This window comes from Oryx dammah, unplaced genomic scaffold (assembly GCF_014754425.2).
Source record: "Oryx dammah isolate SB20612 unplaced genomic scaffold, SCBI_Odam_1.1 HiC_scaffold_22, whole genome shotgun sequence".
Taxonomy (NCBI): Eukaryota; Metazoa; Chordata; class Mammalia; order Artiodactyla; family Bovidae; genus Oryx; species Oryx dammah.
This window is the reverse complement of record NW_024070206.1, coordinates 1,068,840-1,094,662: the sequence shown is the minus strand read 5'-3', so window position 1 is coordinate 1,094,662 and position 25,823 is coordinate 1,068,840. Positions and strand designations below refer to the sequence as shown.

Below are 25,823 nucleotides of genomic sequence, written 5' to 3'. Positions count from 1 at the left end.
CTCTGCTTCTCCAGGTGTTTGGATCACCACCCCCTTGGGAGCCCTCCGCTGTCACAGCTGCAATCGGGCCCCAGAGACCACTGTCCCGAGGCCTTCGTGGCTCCCCAGGACACTGGCCTGCCTTCCCCTGCTCGGGGTTGGGGGGCGTCATGGGAGCCTGGCAGTCGAAGTGCTTTTCCTCCCGGCTCTGACTCTGCCCCCGCTGCAAGACCGTCAGCGGACAGAGGCTGTGGGCCGGCCTGGCACTGTACATGCGGTGCCCACACCGTCGTCATGTTCTGGGAGGTTGTTCTGGGAGACACCACGTTATTTGCGATAACTCAGTCCCTCGGGTCAGCTGCCAGGGGGCGCCAGATCCATCTGTGGTACCACCCTCTCCCTCCCGAGGGCCCCTGGAGCCTACACCCTGCTTCCCTAACCGCGATCTCATCCGATCCTCACGCCACCTCCACACCATGCTCTTAGGATTCTGTACCCTATGAATGGGGAAACTGAGGCAGAGACCATTCAAGTGATTCATTCAGAGTAGCAGGGCAGGAAGAAAGACTTTAACGTCCTAGGTTCTAGCCCTATTCTGGGCCTTTAGTTGGATGGGAGCAGTTCTTACTATGTTAGCGGGGTTGTGTCCACGAGGGGTGCTTCTCGGGGGGGGGGTGCCTGGTAGATGCTAAGAGGTCACCCCATGCCTGTCCAGGTCTGCTGGCCAGCCTTGGCTTCCTCGTCATCTCAGGAAGAAGCTCGCTTTGCTTTCTGCCGTGCTTATAACACACGTTGGCTCAGGAACGAACGACCCACGCCCGGGCCTGGCCCCCCTCTGTCCCCAGCGCTTCTCATCCTCCGTGACTTTCGCTGGAGACCAAAGTCTTTTATCCCTTTCTCTAGCTTCCTTTGATGCCAGCCTTCATGGCTGCAAGGCTGTGCTTGTCAGTCGCTGTTCTAACAGCTCAGAGGTCATTCCAGTCCCTGCTTCCATAGAAAGGATGGGTTTGGAGGGAGGCAGCCCGGTGGCTCCCCGCTTCCTCCTCTCCGTTTGATCGTGTCCGCATCTCGTTGTCCTGTATGTGGAAACAGAAACCTTATTTTGATGGTTGGCAGTGTCTTTGATCTTGGGAGACGTCATTCGGAAAAGCGGGGATGAGAGCGGATGGGCCGCTGCTGGTGCGCCCATGGTCTCCCTGGGGCGCCGCCGTGGGGGCTGGAGTGGGGCTGAGGGTGGGGGTGGGGCTGGGCTGGGGCTGGGGGTGGGGGTGTGCCTTTGTCTGTGTTTCGTGTCTTGCCAAATTCCCTGGGACGGACTCATCGGGCCGCAGCAGCTCCATCTCATCAGAACCAGGTGCCAGGGAGCGAGCAGGGCAGCAGGGAGCCCTGCAGGCGGGGTCCGGGTGACCTCAGGGGTCCCGGAAGAGAAAGGGGAGACGAGCAGGTGGGCGTGGGCTGCTGGTGCTGGGAGGGGCTGATTGCCTGGGGTGGGCTTTGTCTTGATCCATTTATGATAAACCTCCAGGGACCGGGTGGCTGGTAAACAGCAGAAATTCCTTTCTCCCCATTCTGGAGGCTGGGAGTCCAAGGTCGGGGTGCCAGGCTGGCCCACTCCTGGTGAAGGCCCGGCCCGGGACAGAGGCCCCGGCTGTGTCCTCAGGGTGGGAGGCGGGAGCCCCGTGAGGACTCAGCTCTGGGAGCGCCTCCCGTCCATGGGGGAGCTGCCGTCGGGACCCAGGCCTCCCTGAGGCCTGCCCTGCCAGCATCACCTGGAGGGCCAGGGTCTCAGTGGGCGAGTCTCAGGACACACCTTCCATGAGTAGCCCGCTCTTTCCCGAGACCTGGGACTTCTCCGCCGTTTGAGCTGACCGGCATCACGGGCGACCCCAGCCTTGGCACCGGGAGGGGGGCCTTTAGGGGCCAAGGCCGTCCTTGAGGCTGTGGTGGGGGCCCTGAGGGGCCGGCCAGGCTGCCCCCGCCAGTGAAGGCAGAAGCAGAAAGCCTGCGCCGTGGGCCCCTGTCCACACCCTGAGCCTCCAGACGTGGGGAGGGACTCTGCAGCTCTCTTGGGGGCCGGGGCAGCAGTTAATGATGAGGAAGGTGGCACTGTGCCCTGCGGCGCTCTGGGGTGGAGCTGCCGCCCCTCTCCCCACCGCTCAGCTCCGGGCTGGGTGTTTCCTGCTGGAGGCACACGGTGGCCAGGGTTTCGTGGGGAGATCTGGCCCAGCTCCATCCCTAGGGTTCAGGGGTCGTGGCAGCAGTCCGGAGACGGGCGTCGGGATTACTGCACGCGTGGAGGGCCAGCAGTGCAGGAGACCCGTGGGCCACGTCTCAGCCTCGGGAAGAGGCCCCTGGCTGGGCCCTGCCCACAGCTGCAGGGCTGCCCCTTCCAGCCCAGGTTTCCCACGCAGCGGGAGTCCCCAAGACAGGGGCTGCAGACAGAAGCCGCTGCAGCTCCTCAGGGCGTCTTGGCCAGCAGGACAGGAGGGACCCCGGTGAAGGCATCTGAACGGAGGAAAGAGGAAGTGTGGCTCTTTTTAAGCCTGCGGCCACCGGGAAGTGCCAGGCGCTCGTATGCGGTGACAGGACCGTCAGAAGCGCCACAGCCGGCCAGCAGTTCCCGCCTGCCTCTGAGACGGCCGACGTTCACGAGTGACACGCTCTGGTCCAGGAGCCGACACTGAGCTGGGGAGTGACGTGTGAGCTTGCCCCTCTGTGCAAGAGAAGGCCTCTCAAAACACATGCGGGAGTAACTTTACAGAATGGGCTTGATCACCTCTAAAATTATTATTGAAATATTGTAATAAACCAAAGACTGTTACTTTAACTAAATAACCAAAGACTGTCCCGCTCTTTGCGACCCCCTGGACTGTAGCCCCACAGGCTCCTCTGTCCATGGGATTCTCCAGGCAAGAACACTGGAGTGGGTTGCCATTTCCTTCTCCAGGGGATCCTCCTGACCCAGGGATCGAACCAGGGTCTCCCGCATTGCAGGCAGACGCTTTACCGTCTGAGCCACCAGGGAAACCCTCTATTGTAACTGTTGGTATTAATAACAAATTGCCCGCAACAGGTGTCCCGGTGACATCGTCTTATAAGAAGCCCGTGAGTGCACGTGTGCTACGAGCTGTTTTAGTCGTGCCTGGCTCTTGGCGACCCGTGGGCTGTAGCCCCCCAGGCTCCTCTGCCCGTGGGATTCCCCAGGCAAGAACACTGCAGTGGGTTGCCATCCCCTTCTCCAGGGGATCTTCCCGACCGAGGGATCGAACCCCCATTTCCTGCCTTGGCAGGCGGCTTCTTTACTGCTGAGCCACCGGATGCCCCTTAGTAGCACTAGCAATTTATTAATTACACATTTCTCTTTGGGCTTAATGGAGTTTTTCCTTCTTTTTTTCCCCTTCTTGTTGCTGGCGGACCCTGCCCCCTGCTGCCTTTCTTCTGCCTCATCTCCTGTTTGTTTAATAGATAGAGAATATTGCATTAAAGAATTGTTTTAAATTTGTATTTCTAGAAGTTAAAAAAAAGGAGGTATAGCCAGGGCTTTTGATGGCACCTTGGCACCATAACAGCCTCACGGCCCGTGTGTGTTTGATCCCAAAGAGTGAGGTCTCTTCAGGACCCACGCCCAGACCTGCGCGGGGATGCCTGACCAGTCAGAGGGGGGTGTGTGGCGGGCCCGGGCGCTTCCACCATAGCCCTTAACTCAGTTCCCAGCAGAGAGCAGCCAGTCAGGAGGCCGGGGGTTAAGGAGAGAGTGGTTCCTGGGCCTTTTCTCCCCAAAGATACGTAGGCTCCACGTGGACTCCTAAACAGCTTTCCTCCCTCGGTCTCTGCCCTAAGTAAGGCAACCACGTGTCCTGAATCCACTGACATTTCAAGCGTCCGGCCCAGTTGTCCCCATAAAAGGCACCCCTTCTTTTCAGGCCTTGTGTCCCCAGCGTGGATTTAGAAAGGATGGTCACTACTATTTTGGAGTATCGGGCCCGCCCCCACCACTGGAACGCAAGCCAATTAAGAGCAAAGACTGTGTCTTATTCACCCTTTCAAACCCGTATCATCTTGCCCCTCCTACCTGCCCACCCTTTCATTCTAAAACTGGTTCTGCTTGCTTTCTCGTCACTTAGCTGCTATTCTTTGAAAGGACAGATCCCAAAATAGCACCCGTCTCTTTTCTCTCTTCCAAACACTGTGTGTGTGTCAAAATGGGTTCAGAAAATATAATTTGCCTTAATGTTTTCTATGCAGCAACACAGAAGCTACAAGCGATAATGTGTCCAGTAAGCATCGCCTATCAAATTAATTTTTCTGAATACTTCATTGTGCTGCGGGGAACCAAGTGGTACTTGAAAGTCACAAACTTCTCTGCTTTTGCTTAATATAAAAATTAAAGTTGGCCTGGCCAACAGAAGGTATTAGCTTCATATTAGTAGATGTCATATTAGCAGAGGTCAACCATAAAAGAAACTTCCAGTACAGTGGTATGAATTCATAGCTTTCAGTAAATATTATAAAATGAAAATAAGACACACTCTTAGAATTTATGCGTCTTATTCCCATAGAGCAAATCCTCTGGGGTCTCAGGAGAAGAATTCCGGCAAATGCTTTGCCTCCAAACGCTTTGCATTCCACACTTTATGACAGACCCAGCCCTGAACATTTTCTTCCAGATTCCTTCTAGTGCTGTCTCCAGGGTAAGTCTCCAGGAGGCAGTCTTGAATTAGCACGGAGTTCAATATGTCAGGATTCCTTGGCCCTCCTTCACCTTATAGCTCAAAAACCAAATTTTGTTATGGACAGAAGCATCTAGATGGAGTACGGTGAATGGGAGTATGAAATGACGAACTTAAACTGTCAGGAATTATCTTTCCACATCCTCTAGAATTTTTAATTCCCCCACCAAAGAACTTGAACTACAAATTCAAGGAAACTGAGGAAGCAACCTTTGGCAAACATTATCTGTACACTAGTAGGCTCCCCAGACGTTGGTCTAAGTGGCCGACGAGTCCCGCAAAACACCCCTCCTCCCCCACCATCTCCTGACCCCACCACACTGCCCCAGGTGTGGCTTCTCAGTTCGGACGACTTTGTATGTCACAGCTGCCCTCTGCCCCCAGAAGTCAGCCTGGACTCCTGTGGCCGGCCTGCCCCGAGGTCAGGGAGCTTCAGGTCAACCAGCGGCTGGTTCTCCTGCCTTTCTTCAAGACCTGAGCTCCAGACCTGACACCGAGCAGGTGGGGGACTCAGCCCGTGTGGACTCTGAGTCACGGCTCCCAGGGGCCAAAGGGATGGCCAAGCAGGAACCCCACCGTTGCCGGGGCAAGAGGCAGGAGGTGTGAGTCAGAAGTCTCAAGAGCGCCCATGGGGCAGCAGTCCGCATGGAGCCCCAGCTAGCCATTGGGACCAGGGGACACGTCTGAACATTAACAAGAAAAGACTGGGCCTTTGGAGGAAGACCCTGATGGTTCAGACGGTAGAGACTCTGCCTGCAAGGTAGGAGACGCAGGTTTGATTCCCAGGTGGGGAAGATCCCCTGGACAAAGGAATGGCGGCCCACTCCAGTATTCTTGCCTGGAGAATCCCATGGACAGAGGAGTCTGGTGGGCTACAGTCCACGGAGTCACAAAGAGTCGGACACGACGGAGTGACTTTCACACTTTGGCCCCTGGAGAGAACTGGCATCCAGGCTGGACTGCGTGTGCGGCAGCATGGGCCGCAGGGCTGAGGTGAGAACTGGTCCCGACCAGGGCAGGACAGAGACCCGGTGACCCGGGAGTCGCTTCTGGCCCGCAGGCCCTGGTTTGGTCCACCCTCGGCCTCTGCTCTGAGCTCCTGTTCGTGGCTGGACCGCGTCCTGGGGGCTGGGGACACCGTGGCGACTCAGGAAGACACAGCCCCTGTCCTTGTGGAAGAAGCACGGTGTGAGGGAGGGCTTTCAGGAGGAAGAGCTGGGCTCCCGCGCGAGATGCAGTGGCTGTCACCGGGCCCCAGAACCCACGCCCGAGGCAGTGACTTGCTGCTCCTCCAGCCAGGCTATGCACCAGTTCCTGCCTTTGCCGAGTTGGGCTCCGGAACAAGACTGGACGGTCTGCGGGCGGGAGAGCCTCACTGGGCCCAGCGGGGGAGGCTGGGCGGACGCCCCCGTGGGTTCTGCACACGCGTGTGTGTTCACGGAGGCACGATCCACGGCGGGCACAGAGGGAAACAGCCCAACTGCCCGCTGACGGAGGAGGAGCTAAACGGAACGCGTCCTGGACGTGCAGGGGCATACTAGCCGGACAGAGGAAGGAAATTCCAACACAGGCTGCGGCTCGCGTGAGCCCTGAGGACGCGAAGCTGGGGATAAGCCAGTCACAAAGGGACACGTACCACCTGATTCCGTTCGTATGAAGTACCTGCAAGGGTCAGATTCATCGAAACAGAGAGCAAAATGGTGGCTGCCTGGGGCTTGGAGGGAAGGGAAAGGGGAGAGAAGCGCTCGACGGGGACCCAGTTTCAGCTTGTTGTTGTTGTTTAGTTACTAGGTCGCATCTGACGCCTTGCGACCCCGTGGACTGTTGTCCACCAGGCTCCTCTGTCCAGGGGATTCTCCAGGCAAGAATACTGGAGAGGGTTGCCATTTCCTCCCCCTGGGGATCTCCCCGCCCAGGGATTGAACCTGCGTCTCCTGCTTGGCAGGCGGATTCTTTCCCGCTGAGCTGCCTGGGAGCCCGAGTCTCCGTTTGGTGGTGGAGGACGTCCTAGGGGCGCGGTGGTGGAGGCTGCAGAGCGGCTGAACGTGCTCAGTGCCACTGGACTGTACGCTGAGGAAGGACCAGACTGCTAAATTTTATGTCCGGTGTGTTTAAAGTAAAAAAAAAAATTTAACCCATAATATGGTAGGTGAGGGCTTCCCTGGTGGCTCAGGCGGTAAAGAATCTGCCTGCGAAATGGGAGACCTGGGTTCGATCCCTGGGTCGTAAGCTTCCTTCAAGCTCAGAAGTCCTTCCCAGGCTATCTTCCCGACCTGGCCTGTCAACCCCTTGAAGTTTAGGAACTTGCCAAATAATGAACTAATATATGCTCTTGTGAAACAGAACAAAACTGGGAAAAGGCAGAAGCAGGGGAAGTGATGAGAGATTGGCCCTTCCTGTGAGCTTAGCCTGTGCCCGTGGCTCAAACGTCTTCTGCCTCAGAGTCCCTTGGAGGGCTTGTTAAAATGCGATGATGAGGGTGGGATGATTTGAGAGAACAGCACTGAAACATGTATATTACCATATGTGAGGCAGATGGCCAGTCCAAGCTCGATGCGTGAAGCAGGGCACTCAAAGCCAGTGCTCGGGGACAACCCAGGGGATAGGGTGGGGAGGGAGGGGGAGGGGTGTGATGGGGACATGTGTGCACCCACGGCTGATTCATGTCAATGTATGCAAAACCCACCACAATATCAGAACAAAATTTTAAAAAGAAAAAAGAAAAACCCACGATGACGTTTGCATCTTTAACAAGCTCCCAGGTGGTGCTGGCACTGCTGGTTCAGGGACCACACACGTTGAACCGCAGGCCTCAAACCCAAAGCTCTTTAGAGCGTCAAAACCACAGACCAAGGACTCTCAGATTTTAGCAAGAAGGTTTCCGTAAAATGCTTGGTGCAGTGCCAGAGTCCGGAGCCCTGCAGCTATTTGTATGTTTTGAAGCTTCCCCAGCTGATTCTGCTGCAGTAGGTTTTCGTTCCATGGGGAAGTCGATGCAGATATTAGTCCAGGGGTTCTCAAAGTGTAGTCTGGATCAGCAGTCACAGCACCTGGGCACCGATTGTTCAGTTGCTCAGTCGTTTGCGACTCTTTGCGACCCCATGGACTGCATCACACCAGGCTTTCCTGGCCTTCACATCTCCCGGAGTTTGCTCAAACTCACGTCCATCGAGTCGGTGATGCCATCCAACCATCTCATCCTCTGTCGTCCTCTTCTCCTCCTGCCTTCAATCTTTCCCAGCATCAGAGTCTTTTCCAGTGAGTCGGTTCTTCATATCAGATGGCCAGAGTATTGGAATTTCAGCTTCAGAATCAGTCCTTCCAATGAACATTCAGGGTTGATTTCCTTTAGGATGGACTAGTTGGATCTCCTAGCAGTCCAAGGGACTCTCAACAGTCTTCTCCAACATCACAGTTGAGAAGCATCAGCTCTTCGGTGCTCAGCCTTCTTTATGCTCCAGCTCACACGTCCGTACCTGGCGACCCAAGCCCTTACGGCTGATTCACACTAAAGCCTCAGAGCCAGCGAGCTGGGTCTTTTCATAGTTCTTTGTTCACTGATGTGCTGATGACTAAACCTGGGCTTTTAGACAATCAGATATGTAGTTTCCCTGTCCATGTAACCAATTACTGGAAAAACAAATGGTTTATTCTTTTTTTTAAAAAAAATGTTGGCCTGGAAATGTGATTTTTATATTACCAGTGTTGGAAAGCAACGGCACCCCACTCCAGTACTCTTGCCTGAAAAATCCCATGGACAGAGGAGCCCCTTAGGCTGCAGTCCCTGGGGTCACTGAGAGTCAGACATGAGTGAGCAGCTTCGTTTTCACTTTTTACTTTCATGCATTGGAGAAGGAAATGGCAACCCACTCCAGTGTTCTTGCCTGGAGAATCCCAGGGACGGGGGAGCCTGGTGGGCTGCCGTCTATGGGGTCATACAGAGTCGGACACAGCAGCAGCAGCAGTGTTGGAAATATACAACCCTTTGTTGTCCCTTTCCAATTTCACAAAAGAGGATAGAAAAGTTAGCTTCTAAATGTTGGAAAATGAGGAAAAATGAAAGAATTCTCTCCTTCGCTTAAGAAATGTACGTTAAAACAAAGTAAGGATGGTGGTGTTTTTAGCTATAAGTTTGTTAGCGTTAGTCACTCAGTCGTGTCTGACTCTTTGTGACCCCATGGACTGTAGCCCACCAGTCTCCTCTGTCCATAGGATTCTCCAGGCAGGAATACTGGAGTGGGTTGCCGTTTCATTCTCCAGGGGGTCTTCCCAACCCAGGGATCAAACCTGGGCCTCCTGCATTGTGGGAAAATTCTTTACCCTTGAGCCACCAGGGAAACCCTTTTAGCTCTAAGGACACACAACAGACAAGTTCACAGGAGAAAGTATTTGCATTAAAGAAAGAATAATTTCTTAGCAAAGATAATTATTAAACATTGGGATGGGCTGAAAGAGTTGATCGTGGAAGATTCTCCTCTGGAGATTTCTAAAGCTCAGAGGACATCTCAGCCATCTGGAACAATGGTGGGATCGTTTAAACTCCCCTCCAGCCCTGATGCTGATATTCTGATTTGCACAGCAGGATAGTAAACCAGTACAGACTGTTTCCCTCAAGCTTCTAGAAGAGCCGTAATGAAAGCTTCCCTCATTATTAGATGTTAATAAAAGATAATCACGATAGTGTGATCACTCATCTAGAGCCAGACATCCTGGAATGCAAAGTCAAGTGGGCCTTAGGAAGCATCACTACGAACAAAGCTAGTGGAGGTGATGAAATTCCAGTTGAGCTATTTCAAATCCTGAAAGATGATGCTGTGAAATTGCTGCACTCAATATGCCAGCAAACTTGGAAAACTCAGCAGTGGCTACAGGACTGGAAAAGGTCAGTTTTCATTCCAATCCCAAAGAAAGGCAATGCCAGAGAATGCGCAAACTACCGCACAATTGCACTCATCTCACACGCTAGCAAAGTAAGGCTCAAAATTCTCCAAGTCAGGCTTCAGCAATACGTGAACCATGAACTCCCTGATGTTCAAGCTGGCTTTAGAAAAGGCAGAGGAACCAGAGATCAAATTGCCAACATCTGCTGGATCATGGAAAAGTTCCAGAAAAACATCTATTTCTGCTTCATTGACTATGCCAAAGCCTTTGACTGTGTGGATCACAATAAACTGTGGAAAATTCTTCAAGAGATGGGAATACCAGACCACCCGACCTGCCTCTTGAGAAATCTGTATGCAGGTCAGGAAGCAACAGTTAGAACTGGACATGGAACAACAGACTGGTTCCAAATAGGAAAAGGAGTACCTCAAGGCTGTCTATTGTCACCCTGCTTATTTAACTTATATGCAGAGGACATCATGAGAAACGCTGGTCTGGAGGAAGCTCAAGTTGTAATCAAGATTGCCGGGAGAAATATCAGTAACCTCAGATATGCAGATGACACCACCCTTATGGCAGAAAGTGAAGAGGAACTAAAAAGCCTTTTGATGAAAGTGAAAGAGGAGAATGAAAAAGTTGGCTGAAAGCTCAACATTCAGAAAACGAAGATCATGGCATCCGGTCCAATCACTTCATGGGAAATAGATGGGGAAACAGTGGAAACAGTGGCAGACTTTATTTTTCTGGGCTCCAAAATCACTGCAGATGGTGACTGCAGCCATGCAATTAAAAGACACTTACTCCTTGGAAGCAAAGTTATGACCAACCTAGATAGCATGTTGAAAAGGAGAGACATTACTTTGCCGACTAAGGTCTGTCTAGTCAAGGCTATGGTTTTTCCTGTGGTCATGTATGGATGTGAGAGTTGGACTGTGAAGAAGGCTGATGGCTGAAGAATTGATGTGTTTGAACTGTGGTGTTGGAGAAGACTCTTGAGAGTCCCTTGGACTGCAAGGAGATCCAACCAGTCCATTCTGAAGGAGATCAGCCTTGGGGTTTCTTTGGAAGGAATGATGCTCAAGCTGAAGCTCCAGTACTTTGGCCACCTCATGCAACTAGTTGACTCATTGGAAAAGACTCTGATGCTGGGAGGGATTGGGGGCAGGAGGAGAAGGGGACGACCCAGGATGAGATGGCTGGATGGCATCATGGACTCGACGGACGTGAGTCTGAGTGAACTCCGGGAGATGGTGATGGACAGGGAGGCCTGGCGTGCTGCGATTCATGGGGTCGCAGAGAGTCGGACACAACTGAGCGGCTGAACTGAACTGAACTGAACTGAATAAAAGAGACTCAGCGAGTGGTGGACAGATAAACCCTCCCACCCTCGTCACCCTGAGTCTGAGCAGGAGGCCAGTCCGGTCCATCACTGTCCTGTCACAGTCCCCCCGGGCTCCCGCAGCCTTTATCTGAGCACGCAGGCTGTGGGCACCAGTCTCCAACGTGGGAAAACGAGAACCGTCCCCCTGACGCACTCTTTCTGTGGCTCTGATTTTAAGGTGCAGCTGGAGTGAGACGTCAAGGGCAGCGCTGCTGAAAAGGGAAGATCTTAAGGTGAAAAGGGAGGCAGGAAGGAAGGCCCTGAACAAATACAGATATGAATAGCAGCAGGCCATTCCTATTCCGCCGGGAGGGCAGGCCCCACCCTGGAAGGAGAAGGAGCTGCTGAGAGGCCGGGATGTCGGGCCAGGCAGGGGCGGCGCTGGCGGCTGTCGGGCCTCCTGAGGATTTCTGCTTTGGGAAAGAGAGTTGCAGGGAGACCCTTGTGGTTTTTCAGTTGGAGGCCTAAGCAACACTGATGTCCAGCTTGTGAAAACTCTCCAAGGTTATCATCCAAAAGGTTCAGAGGACTCCCTCCATCAGCACATTCACCAACCGCGGCATCGTGGTTGAAAACAGGGGACCCCACGCTCCGGAGAGAAGGCGGAAAGACAAGGAGGCAGCAAAGGATGAAATGATTACACAGCGTCGCCACCTTGGCGGACAGGAGTGTGAGCCAGCTCTGGGAGACGGTGAGGGGCAGGGACGCCTGGCGTGCTGCAGGCCGTGGGGTCCGAAGAGTAGGGCGTGGCTTAGTGACTGATCCACAACCCTGCCCTCTGAGTCTAATGCCTGATGATCTAAGAGGGAGCTGGTGTGATAATGAGAAATAAAGTACACAATAAACGTGACGTGCCTGAGTCATCCCCAAGCCGCCTCCCACCCCGGTCTGTGGAAAAATTGGCTTCCACAAATCTGGTCCCTGGGACCAGAGACACTGGGGACCTCTGGAAGGTGCTGGCCGTGGAGTCAGGTGACTTGGGTTAAGTCCCTCCTCTACCGCCTGACCGTGTACAACTTTCTCAACACTTCCAGCTGCGATTTCCTTATTTGGAATATGAGGAAAGTACATACAACTGGGCCCCGATGCAGTTTCACAGGTAATGCCTGAGTGCAGGGCCTGGCACGTAAGTGCTCCGTAAACCCTAGCGCTCAGCACCTTTCTAAACAAGGGCAGGGCTGACCTTAGATCCACGAAGGCAATGCCTCCCAAGGGCCGGCTGACTCCTGGCACCAGCCTGGGGCAGAGTGCTCAGCATCCCTTGGCAGAATGGGAGGATTAAGGACCATGTCCGTCGCGTGCGTGTTGGCCCTCGGTTGGCCCAGAGTTTCTTCTCTGCTCTGAGAATGCAGAGTGCTCCTCGGTTTTGGAAATGACGAGTATAGAGGAACCTTTAGTTTCATGTTCTTGGACGCCTTGTTGGGTTTTTTTCTGGTCTATGAGATACTAAGAATGGGAACCGTTCCTGTAACAGTTAAGGGAGACAGAGAAGGGGTGGGCAGGCTCTCACGTCTCCCACCAACACAGGCTTCTCACGCTCTTCCTGCTTAGTGTGTGTGTGTGTGTCTCACTCGTGTCCGACTCTGTGACCCCCTGGACTGCAGCCCGCCAGGCTCCTCTGTCCATGGGATTCTCCACGCAAGGGCACCGAAGTGGGGTGCCGTTTCCTCCTCCAGGGGATCTTCCCGACCCAGGGGTCACACCTGCGTCTCCTGCACTGCAGGCAGGCTCTTTACCATAGCGCCTCCTGGGAAGCCAGCCTAGGAGGTGAGGGGGGAAGAAAGGAAGGTAACTTTTCCCCTTCTGCACTCTTTAGGCCATGTGCTCACCCCTCCCTGGCTCCCTCCTTGCGTTCCTGCCCCGGCCCCGCACTAGTCTTTCTGTTTCTGAGTTTGCTCCTGGCCGGTCTGTCGCAGGAGCCGCCCCCCGTGTGCTCACCCCCGCTGCCTGGGGACAGGCGCCTCCCCGGCCCCGCTGGACGGAGGTCTGCTGTGCCGAGGACAGCGAGCGAGTGAGGACCTCAGGACCGACCTCTCTATCTCTCGGAGTGCCGTGCCGTTCAGAGAGGCGTTGTCTTAGCACCACAAGGCAGTTTTTACCCACGATGCTTCCAGCACGAGGGGCACCTTCAGGGCGATGAATCTGAGGGCAAAATTCTGGCTCTGCACAGACTCCGAAGGTGGGAGCCAAGGCTCAGAATCGAAGCTGTGGTTTTCACGGTTTCCTTGAGATTTGGGGTGGAGACAGTTCTCAGCTTTGGAGAGCCGGGTCGGCCAGCATGTCCTGGTCTGCCTGGGACTCTCCTGGTTTCAGCTCTGAAAGTCCCGTGTCCTGGGAAGGCCCTGGCCAACTGGGCAGTTGGTCCCTGGAGAGAGAACAGTGGCAAACCCTCTCCTGCCGCGGGCGCCCACCTTTTTGATACCGGGGACCACTTTCCATGGACCCGGGGGGCGGGGAGCATGGTTTTGGGATGATTCACATTTACTGTGATTATTATTTCTATTATTGGTGCCTCAGCTCCACCTCAGATCATCAGGCATTAGACCCTGGAGGTTGGGGACCGCTGCTCTCCTGGACTGTTTGTCCAAGATTCTGCTTAGGTGGGTCAAGAAGAGCCCCTGGAGAAGGGAATGGCAACCCACTCCAGTATTCCTGCCTGGAGAATCCCATGGACAGAGGAGCCTGGCGGGTTGCAGACCATGGGGTCGGAAAGAGTCAGACCTGACTGAGCGACTAACACTTTTAACTTTCAAATCCAGAGAAGGAAACCACAGAGAAGATATTAAAGGAGCTGGAGTCATTCTACCCAGAGAAGAGGAGGCTGATGGTGGGGGTGGGCAGGGCTGGGCTGGTGACGACCCATGTGCCCGGGCTGGACTGTGTACCCAGAGTCCCTCTCCACCCGAGCTCAGAGCTGGAGGAAATGGGTGTGAGCGGAACCTAAACTTACTCACAACGGCGAACTTCCTGGCAGCGAGTATTCTTAGAAACACTGAGTTTCTAAGACAGATTAGGCATTGTCTTTGGAGGCCTTCAGCCCAGTAAACTCCTAAGGGCTTTAAGGGTTTAGGTGTGGTCCGAGAGCCAAGGGAGTGAACCAGACCCGTTCTCAGGTTTCCTTCTGGTGCTAGGATTTTGCTTCCGTCCACCCGTCTCAGATGGCTGATGAGTGTTCGTGTCCTCTGTTGCCTGTAGTTAAACCAGAAGACGACCAGGAAAAGTGCTGCGGCTGGGGTCTCATGGAGGAGTCAGTCGAGCTTCTCCAGAGCGTGGCGGGGAGGGAAGATGAGCGTGGTGCTTGTTTCTTTTTTCCTAAGGAGAGCTCACAATTAGACAAGGTTATTTATTGGTCAAACGATTTCATGAGGGCAGTGTTACAATTTTAAGTGGGGGAAAATTCCCTGGGATCCTATTTTTCGAACGGACTGAGTGACCCACCTTCTCTTTCCACTCACTGGCCTGATTGTTGTTGTTCAGAAATCATTGCTAAGTCGTGTCTGACTCTTTGTGACCCCATGGACTGCAGAACACTGGGCTTCCCTGTCCTTCAGTCTCTCTCGGAGTTTGCTGAAACTCGAGTCCATTGAGTCGGTGACGCCATCCAACCATCTCATCCTCTGCCGCCCTCTATCCTTTTGCCTTCAATCTTTCCCAGCATCAGGGTCTTTCCTGAAGAGTCGGCATCTGATATTTCCCTCCAACCTCTTTATGTTGAACCTAGAATCCAACCTTCCCCACAGAGGACTTATGCATTATGGCAACTGGACCTTATTGAGTGATGAGAGTCAAAAGCACAACAAATGAAAAATTCTTACGTTATTTCCCATTTTCAAGATCAGCTCATTCTCCTTCATAGCACTGTTTCACACTCTGGAAAATTGCGCTGAGCCATCTGGTGAAGCATTGTGGTTAAAATGGGTAGGGTTTTCAGGGCGGTGCTTCTTATTTTGGGAGTGTTTGTCCCTCTAATGTGAGCAGTTCTGTGTGTTGGAAATTGAGCCCCACTAACCGCAAATCTGAGCATCTTTCCATTAATCTAGTTGGAAATTGTTCCTTCTCACTGATCCCAACCCACCAGCCCTGAGCTCAGAAGCTGAATGCATATACTCTTCGTTAGCTTCTTAACCGCTCCTTACAGGCGTTTCATTAGTCAGGGTTCTCTGGGGAAACAGAACCCACAGGAAGTATACATGTGAAAAGAGAGAGAGATTAAAGGATTGGCTAGTAAGTCCAAAATCTGCAAGGTGAGTTGCCAGGCTCCTGTCCCAAAAGCTGTCAGGCTGGAGGGAGAGCTGTCTCCATGATATTCTGGCCTTCAACTGGCTGGATGAGACCCACCCACCATTTGGAGGGCACTCTTCTCTACTTAGAGGCTCCCAACTTAAATATTGGTCACTTCTAAAAACACCGAGCAAGCATCAAGAGTAATGTTTGGCCAAATATCTAGGCACCGTGGCTCAGGCACGTGGACACACGCTGCTGACTTTGTGTCATTCCCTTGGGTTGTGTCTGCCACACCCTGACGCTGTGTGCCCTGCCATGCACACACACACCCCTATAATCCTGCCGTGGGCTTCTCTGTGGGGAATAAACCAAAGGAGGGTATGGTCCACAAATTCAAATGGCTAAGAAAATCTCAACCTGATATAACCAGGGTAATAAGACCAGTGCCAGGGCAAATTTCTAACTCAAGAAACAACACCTTAATTCTTTTACATGAGTGGCTGTTTACAGATGAGTATTTGAAATAGTTTTGGCTTCACCTTTGGATATAAATTTGGCGAAATAACTTCTGCTCAAGGGAGCTGTAGAGAGGATGCCCTGCATAGGTCCTGAATTCGTATTTAAGAGTCAGCAGTTACAAAGCACGGTCGTGCAGCAGGACGCACTGTGGAGGCCAGGCTGTGGGTAAGAGGGGAGGGCACCGCCAGCCTTTTAACCCCTGATCTCAGCAACAAGCCTGGGGGTTCCCTGCGTGAATTCCTCCTTTAACAAGAGGAAAGATGCCTTCTGTTCTGTTTTGCCTTCCGCTGGGCCTCCGTTCAGAGTTACAGGCTAGTAGAGATGCTAGTGGTACTAGCCAAGTGCTGCCAGCAAAAAAGCACTCTGCATTTTCCCCTGTTTATATAAGAGGCTCTTTTTTGGTTTATTCTTTTAAAATATCTGGTTATTTGTTTGGCTTGCTGGCTCTTAGTTGAGGCATTCGAACCCTTAGCTGTGGCCGGTGGGATCCATTTCCCTGGCCGGGATCTAACCGAGGCCCCTTCAGTGGAAGCACAGAGTCTCAGCCGCTGACGACCAGGGAAGTCCTAGAAATATATCTTCACTTGGCCTTCCAAATCACAGCTTTGTCAGTTAAGCTCATGTTGTCATAAGCTGTAGGTGCCCGTATAAAACTAAATTTCTGATTTTATTTTATTATAGTGTCTTAATTGTTCATGTATTCGCCTCTTAAAAACATCCACTCTGGGTTTTAACATGTGTTCTTGTAACTCACTGTCCATACCTTCATATACATAAAGCAGGGTTTCATTCACATAACCAGTTTTGTGCTATAATCTTACTCAACTTATTTTTTCACTTGTCATACCGTTTTGGAGATGTAACCATGTTGTTATAAGTCAGTCTTATTTACTGCTTCTGACCGTTGTCCAGGTTTTCCACCTATGATGTTCCGCAGTTGACGTACTCCCTCTTGCCCTGGAGGACAGGCTGCTCACAGCTGTTTGCACACTAGTGCAAACACACTGTCTCTCTGGCGCCTGCTGGGTCCTCAGAACTGCCACCTGGGGACGATATTTCCAAGTCACACGAAGAATACACATATACATGTTTCCACTAACCCTGCCAAACTGCCCTCCAAAAATGGCATCAAGCGCCTGTCTGCAGTGCAATGAGGGCTGCCATTTCCCACACTCCTGTCTGCACTTGCTGTCACACAAAACCTTTTTACTTTTTACCAGTCTAATTGTAATAAGGTAGGATCTCATTTGTTTCGAAGTTTAGTTATTGCACAGTATTATATAAGTCACAAGTATACAATATAATGATTCACAACTTGTAAAGGTTATACTCTATTTATGGTCGTTATAATCTATTGGCTATTTTTCCTATGTTGCACAGCATATTCTCTTAGCTTATTTTATACTTAATAGTTCGTACCCCTTAATCCCCTCCCCCTGTGACATCCGCTCCTTCTTCCCTTTCCCCATTGGTAACTACTAGTTTGTCCTCTGCGTCCATGAGTCTGCTTCTTTTTTGCTATATTCACAAAATATAGTATGTTGTATTTTTTAGATTCCACTTACAAGCGATATCGTGCAGTATCTGTCTTTCTCTGTGTGACTTACTTCACTTAGCATATCTTCCAAGTCCATCCGCGTTGGTGCAGAAGGCAAAATTTCACTCGTTTTGATGGCTGAGCAGTATTCCATTGTGATGTACACCCCGTCTTCTTTACCCATTTATCTGTGGCTATAGGCTGCTCCTGTATCTCGGCTATTGTCAACAATGCTGCTGTGGACACTGGGTTCATGCATCTTTCTGAATCAGTGTCCCTGTTTTTTCTGGATAAATAGCCAGTGGAACTGTTGGGTCATATGGTAGTTCTATTTTAAGCTTTTTGAGAAACCTCCATGTAGCATCTCACCTTTAACGTAGCCTGCACTCCTCTGATTACTAGTTAATTTGAGCGTCTCCTCATCAATTTATTGGCCATTCTGCATTCTTCTGTGAATTCTTTTTTCATACTTTCGCCAATTTTTCTGGTTGTTTTTTTTTCCTTGCTAATTTATGAGAGTTCCTGGGATGTTCTGATTTTAATTCTTTGTCCTAGTTTTGAAAAATATCTTCTTCCAGCACATTTCTTATCTGTTACTCTTGTCAAGGGTGTCTTATTTTGGAGAGAAAGTTTTACTTTTGATGTCATTAAATTCATCAGATATTTTTCCTTTGAAGTTTGTTCTTTTTGGGTCTATGCTTGAGTCAGCTACCTTTTGACATGTAACAAACCACCATAAAGCATAAAGGCATAAGCCAGCAGTGATGCCCTGCGGTGGCCTGGCAGGGGGGCCCTCTGGTCCGGGACTGCCTCCTGGGACTGGGTGCTCGAGGGTGGTCTCAGGTCACGGGGGCCTCGGCTGGGAGGGCCGAGCCGCTCGCCCTCCGGGAGGCTAGCCCAGGCCTCTCCACACGGGGATCTCGAGGGGCCCGGCGGCGGGGAGGACAAACCCTGGGCGCACATGCTTTTCAAGCCTCTGCTTCTTCACGTCGCGAGGACCTAGTGGACCAAAGCAGGACCCGTGACCAAGCCCAGATTCAGGCAGTGAGAGGAAGAGCCCACCTCTGTCCTGCGGGGAGGAGCTGTGGCCTGTTTGTCCCTTTTACTGCACTTCATTTTCTAGAGCAGGTTTAGGCTCGCAGCAAAATTGAGCAGAAGGTACAGTTGCTGATTGGCGCCCAGCGCTTCCACACTCTCACGTTCACACTTCCACACCCAGCCCTCACGTGCGCAGGACCCCCAGCCCCAGCCCCTCAGAAATGTTCCAGTCTGTGGGCAGAGCACACCACCCAGAGTCCCACGCAGGGTCATTCCTGGTGGAGTCTGTTCTGTGGGTTTGGACTGATGTACGATGGCACGCATCCTTCCTTATACCATCAGAGAGAGCGGTTTCACGGCCCTGAAAACCCTCTCGGCTCCCCTGTTGTTCTCCCCGCTCTTCTCAGTCCTCCAGGCTTATAGAGATATTTTCCGATGTCTCCTATTAGGAGTTTTATGGTCTTTAAACTATTTGGAATTTCTTTTTTTGTATTGATTTTTTAAATCTTTAAATAACTAATTATTTAAAATATAAAGTATTTCATTTATATTTGTTAAACTTAATACACTGTTATTATATATTGTATAATTATTAAAATAAATTTAATGTAAAAGTTTTAATTTAAATCAGTTTCTTCCATAGAGTGAACCACATTTTTCCAAGATCAGTTATTATATAATCTCTCATTTTTCCCTCTGGTCTATACTGGCAGCTCCATCATATACCAATTCCTCGTGTATATGTTGTTCCATTTCAGAACTTTCTGTTTCTGCTGTCTCCCCTGTATTCATGCTTTGTAATCCGGGTTAGTGTCTGACAGAGCTAGCCCTTCTTTGCCTTTTGTTCTCATAATTCCCTTGGCTATCTGTGGACTTTTACTCTTCTTTATAAAATCTAGAATTAATCTTTTCAGTTGAAGAATCATCTTGAATTCTTCAAGTTCCAGGGTTTTAAGGCACATCATGGTGACTAGCGTCGACGAGACTGTGTTGTATGCCCCAAAGCTGCTATGAGAACAGACCTTTAGTGTTCTCGCCAAAACGACAGCAAAACAGCGGTTATGCCAGCTGAAGAATGTGCTAACCAGCCTTATTGTGCAAATCGTTTCATAATATATACTTAGGGTCAAATCATCGCACTACACACCTTAAGCTAAAATACCATGATGTGTCCACTGTATCTCAGTAAAACTGGAAAAACTCATCTTGAGATTTGGACTTAAATTGCATTAATTTAGAGATTAGTTTAGGGAAAATCATCATCTATTCTGTGCCAAGTTGGCCTACTCATAAACATGGTACGTATGGCGGTTTATTTAGGTGGTCTTTTATATCCTTTGTTAGAGTTTTAATTTTTTTCCATAACTTCATGTGATTTTGGGAGGGTTAGGTTTATAGATAATTAAGTTTTTGATACTTTTTCAATGATATAAAACAATGGGTTTTTTTGTTTTGTTTTCCTGTGTTTTACCAGACTTCAAATGATATAGGAGGAACTTTATGGAATTGTTGAAATGTTGTTTAAAAAAAGCTCTGAATCTGAGGAAAAAGCGTGTCATCCAGGGTTATAACAGTATTAATATTTGAAATGACATCATTCATCACGCCTTCTAAACTATAACAAATGATTAGTTTCAAAATGAAATCAGGCTGTTGAGGTATTCACCCAAGAGATTTTAATAGATTTTTCTCTCCCAGCAATGCAGGAAGTTCAGCGTTCGGTGCAACTCACAAAGGCATAAGGTCATGAACTGCTCTCTCTGAAATCTTTATTTCAGCAGCTCCCGTTAGAGAGAATTAATTGCTCAACTGTAAAAGCAGAGTCCCAGGGAAGTTTGAAAAACCAGCCAGATGGGAGAGAGTTTCATGGCACACACAGGCTCCTACCCTAGCAACAACAACAACAAACCAGGACATTTTAAAGGGTTACATTTCCATTGTCAGCGCAACGCTTTATGTTTCCTTTGTTCTTGGGGTAAAACCCGAGAGAGGTGAAGGGCAAAGCTTACATACTGAGTTTTCAAAGGATGGATGCCAGGGAAGGTCCTTCCTTGCTCAGAAAAAGATTGTAACTTTGTCACTTTTGCAGAGAATAAAGAACATGAAGTACCTTTTGAGATCCACATGTATAGACAACTTGAGAGTACTTTGTGTTATGGATGTGAAAATGTTCAGCGGAATGATTACCTGGTCTAGGCAGCAAATGCCTTTCTTTGTTTTGTGCTTTTCTCATTTTTTTTGTTTGTTTTGATTACTTCTTATTACATTTTTCATCTTTTTTTTGGCATTCATTTTAAAAATATCTGGACCCACTGCAAGTATTTCTGTCAATGAGAAGTCACGTTATTTGGAACATGGGATGCTCAGGTCCAATCACTGACATTACAGTTTGCTGGACCTTAGGGTCTTTCTCTGTGTCCAGCTCACCCCTCTGACACAGGAGTGGGTTCGGGGACCCCCAGATGTCCTGCCGAACTCTAAGAGTCTGCGCGTCTTCTCGGACTCCTGGCCTTTGGAGATAATCCTTAATTCCATAAATAAAGTAGAAACCAGCTATGTCTTCAAAACCAGTGAGAGGCTTAGGGGACACAGTAATCACTCTGTTTCTATAATCCCCTCCTAAGTGACTCAGAAACTGCCGGGACTATGGGGACTGTACCTGATAACAAGAGCAAGCTGTGTCTTTCCCAAGTCCAAATTCCTTGTAGCAAGTTCTTGAATTGCAATGAAAATTGGAATAGATGCGAGTTGGAGTTTGTCAGCAAGATAAGAGACTCATGGATAAAGTGAGTTATCTGCCTTTTGTTCTGACTGAAAGGTGACTTTCCCTGAAATCCTGCTGAACATCTAAGGAATTAATCTGGCTGAGTGAGCTCAGCCCGACATCGAGATGCTCCGATGCCCTTCTCAGCAATGATGCTGAAACAGCAGCAGCTTCAGTCTGCTGAAGCAGTCACCGCTGCCAGGGGGAGAAGAAGAGAGAAACTAGAAAAATCAAAGCCTTTGCAAAAGTATGGAGTAGCAGTTAAGAGGCTGTCCTCTTGCAAGGCTTACGTAGCCAACTGGTCAACCAATACCCCTCACTTGCTTGCAGATGAAGACCTCACCTCTGCTCTCTGCCTTCTAGGAGCTTGCAGCTTAGTTCACAGCCACTTTCTCTTCCTCAGGCCAGTGAACCCAGTGCCTGCTAATAGGCTTTTCCAGATGGTACCACTCCGCTTAGAACCAGTGGCAGCCCGTGCTAGCTCACTGGCCTTGGTATCGTTGGGCCTTTGACTTTTCAGCCCCTTTCAGTTCTCAGGTCCCTGCTCTGGGGAGGCACCGACTATTGACTGTCAGCTGCCGTATTTCTGGCTGACCATTCTTTATTCTTGGAACCTCCCATAGCTGCTGTCGTGTTGGCCCTTCTGCCTTCATCCTGGCGTTGGCCCCTGGCTCTACAGACCCCTGCTGCTGAGGCCTCCCCCCCGCCCCATCCTTCTGGGCTGAAGCGGCACATGGAGGGTGCGTTCTCCTGCTTCTGCCTCCCGGCTGTCCCAGCAGGGCCTCATTGGTTTTAAGTACTGATTTATTTACTTGGCTGCTCTAGGGCCATGGTTGGGGAGCGTGGGGTCTTTTAGCAGAGGTACGTGGGGTCCAGTCCCCTGACCAGGGGTCGAACCTGGGCCCCCTGAATTGGGAGTGTGGAGTCTCCCCCACTGGACCGCTGGGAAGTCCTCAGAGCCTCATCAGCTGTCCAGAGCTCCCAGGCAGCCTGTCTGTTCCTGGGATCTGACTTTTCCTTGGACCCACAAGCATGCCTATCCACAGCCGATGGGGTAGAGGCCCCTTGATCTCTGTCTCAGGCCATACACGCCTGGACGTGCCCCTGCAGCGTCCAGATGTGACTTGCTGGACTCTGAGCAGCGGGGACCAGCTCAGGAGCGATGCTTCCTTGATCTTAGGGGTCCTGTTTTGTTAGGGCCCCTGCCGAGGGCTCAGACTGAGGCTTCGTCTGAGCTTGAGAGATGAATTCATTAGAGATGGAAGGCTCCAAATGAGCGAGGAATTGACCTCCTCCCGAAGAGAACAGTTTTCTCACTGTGAGGCGTAGTGACAAGGGAAACCTTTCATTCTTTGCTGCCTAACCAGCAGGAGGACCCGATCCCCATCGTCAGCATCTGTGGAGGCTTCGGGCGACAGAGCTGGGCTCCACGGACCATCCGGGCAGACACAGTAACTCATCCTCCTCAGCGCATCCGCCCCTCTGCCAGGTGGTGGTGCCGTCCTTAGGCGGGCAGCCCCCGGGTCTGCGAGCCCCCCCCCCATGCAGCAGGACCCTGTAGGCATGTCTGTAGGGGTCACCTCTGGGACCCCTCCTTCCTGGCCCCAAGGTCAGGCCCTCATTTTCTCTCCGCAGAGTCAACGCAGTCACCTCTTCACCCTGGAATTCCCAGCCCCACTCTCGCCCTTGCCTTTCTCCACTTGAACATAATGGTTTCCTTTTACCTTAAAAAAGGAGTTCTCATTTCTTAGTACAGCGAGCCAGAGTTCTCCATAGGTGCGTCACTGATTACCATGTACCCATGAAGAAAAGGCCAGATGTTAAAGTCCTACGTGATCTGAGTTCAGACCGGAGTAATCCAGGTCGGTTTCTATCTATTATGTATTTCTCCCAGTACGAAAGGACAAGAGAAATAAGGCCAACTTCAAACAAACGCCTTAAATCAATTAATGATTTCATTTCAGTTAATTCCACAAACAGACCCTGCCCTAGAAAAGGGCTCAGTTAAAGTGGTAGAGCCCAGTAATTGCGTAAAACTTAAACCCTTATAATCAGAAATTCAAATCCTCTCCTTAACAAAATGTTTATAATTAAATATTCTGATGCTAATTATCCCCAATCTCCTAGCTGTGGCATTTCTTACGCTAGTGGAGCGAAGATTTCTAGGGTATATGCAATTCCGAAAAGGCCCAAATGTTGTAGGCCCATACGGCCCATACGGCCTGCTCCAACCCATTGCTGATGAAATTAAACTTTTCAAGAACCACTACAACCTGCCACATCCTCAATCTCAATATTTATCCTGGCCTTAAGCCTAGCCCTAACCATGCGAATTCCTTTACCCGTACCCTACCCCCTAATCAACATACACCTAGGAGTCCTACTTCTACTAGCCATATCAGCTTAGCCGTGTATTCTACCCTCTGATCAGGCTGAGCCTCCAATTCAAGATACGCACTAATCGGAGTCTTACGAGGAGTTGCTCAGACAGTCTCATGTGAAGTCGCGCCAGCAATTATTCTATTACCAGTCCTCCTAACAAGCGCATCCGCTACCCTCTCCACCCTAATCATCACCCAAGAACAAGTATGACTAATCTCCCCGCATGACCCCTAGCAATAATATGACTCATCTCAACACCAGCAGAAGCAAACCGAGGTCCATCTGACCTACTGAAGGAGAATCGGAACTAGTCTCAGGCTTTAACACAGAATACGCAGCAGGACCACTTGCCCCATTTTTCATAGCAGAATATGCAAACATCATTATAGTAAATATTTTTACAACAATCCTATCCCTAGGGGCATCTCATAGTCCATATATACCTGAACTATACACCATTAACTTCACCATCAAATGCTGCTCACAATCTCTTTCCTATGAATTTGAGCACCCTATCCCTGATTCCGTTATGATCAACGAGTACACCTACTATGAAAAATCTTTCTACCCCTAACACTAGCCCTATGCATGTGGCACACATCACTACCCATTCTCAAGCATCCCCCCACAACCATAAGAAATATGTCTGATAAAAGAGTTACTTTGATAGAGTCAATAATAGAGGTTTAAGCCGTCTTATTTCTAGAACTATAGGGATTGAACCTGCTCCCAAGAGCCCAAAACTCTTAGTGCTCCCAGTTACACCAAATGCTAATAGTAAAGCCAGCTAATTAAGCTATTGGGCCCAGGCCCCGAAGATGTGGGTTTATATCCTTCCCGTACTAATAAACCCAATCATCTTTATCATTATTCTATCAACCATTGTACTAGGAACTATCATTGTCATAATCAGCTCCCATTGACTACTCATCTGAATTGGATTTGAAATAAACATACTTGCTATTATCCCCATTATAATAAAATATAACCCATGAGCCACAGAAGCATCAACCAAGTATTTTCTAACCCAATCAACACCTTTAATATTACTAATAATAGCCGTTATCATTAACAATATTCTCAGGCCAGTGGACCATAATAAAATTATCTGACCCAACATCATCCATACTCTTAACAATAGCTCTTACCCTAAAGCTAGGGAGAGCCTCATTCCACTTCTGAGTCCCAGAAGCAACCCACGGCGTCTCGTCATCTGGCCTAATCTCACTTCCATGACAAAAACTAGCACCCATATCAGTGTTTTATCAACTCTCCCCATCCATCAACCTGAACCTAGTCCTAACCCCACCCATTCTATCAGTTATAATTGGAGGCTGAGGAGGACTAAATCAAACCCAGTTACGAAAACTTATTACTCATCAATCGCCCAGATAGGCTGATAGCAGCAGTGCTCCTATATAATCCCTCTATAACCCCGCTAGCCTTAGTCACCTACATCATCATAGCCTCCGCCTCTCACTGTTTATAGCGACGCGAGCACCACCGCCCTACCGCTATCGCACTCGTGAGATGAAGCACCTGTTATGACCTTCCTACTTCTCGCCACCCTCCTATCAACAGGAGGACTTCCCCCACTCTCAGGATTTATACCAAAATGAATAATGACTCAAGAAATGACAGAAACAACAGAATCCTCTTACCCACCCTTATGCTAAACTTACACTTTTATCTACAACTCTCATACTCCGCTGCACTGGCCCGATCCAACGCAGTGACTCTCGCATGAATTTCTGCCCTGGCACAACAAGTGGCTCAGGGCTCACCCCTGCCCTGTGTTGCCACCTCTGACCTGAGCTCCCGCCATGCCTCTGCCTGGGGTGCCCGCACGTACTTCTCACCTCCTTCTGAGCTGACCCCAAATGTCCCTGCCGCCCTGCAGAGGAGAGGCGCGCGCCTGGGTTCTGTGCTGCTGCTGCACGGAGCGTCTTTGATCTTGTGCTATGAACGGCTGCTGACGTCTCTCTTTCCTAGCAGCGTCTAAGCTTTTTGCGTCGGAGAAACGTAATCCTCCTCCTCACAGCTGCCGCAGGCACGGGTCGATGCAGGCGCTCAAGGAATGTTTGTTGAAATGAGTCTGCTCAAGTGCCCAGCTGGCTCCAGAACTCTGCACACTTGTTCAGGAGACACACCTGTGCGCGTGCACAGTCTCACACACGCACGGACACCCACGCCCTGCGCGCGCCGCCCCTGGCACCCAGCATCCGCCGCCTCATCGCGGGGCACCCTGAGCCGTGGCGCCCTCGGCTCAGGGAGGACGCAGCGGTTTGACCGCGAGGAAATTTGGCGAGAACAGACGCACGTGGTGGGCCCGGCCCTCCGCTGTCCTCTTTCGGAGCCACCCTGCCGTCAGCGGCCTCGGCCTGGGCG

General features: G+C 50.6%; 1 long non-coding RNA gene across 1 annotated transcript; it reads right to left on the bottom strand.

The window, feature by feature from the left end:
- Nucleotides 1–424: 424 nt before the first annotated feature.
- LOC120880874 lies at nt 425–25,071 on the bottom strand. Its single transcript, XR_005725140.1, has 3 exons — nt 24,993–25,071; nt 13,706–13,717; nt 425–436 (listed from the first exon to the last, which is right to left on the bottom strand). It is a non-coding gene; the product is annotated as an uncharacterized LOC120880874 (long non-coding RNA).
- Nucleotides 25,072–25,823: the final 752 nt, after the last annotated feature.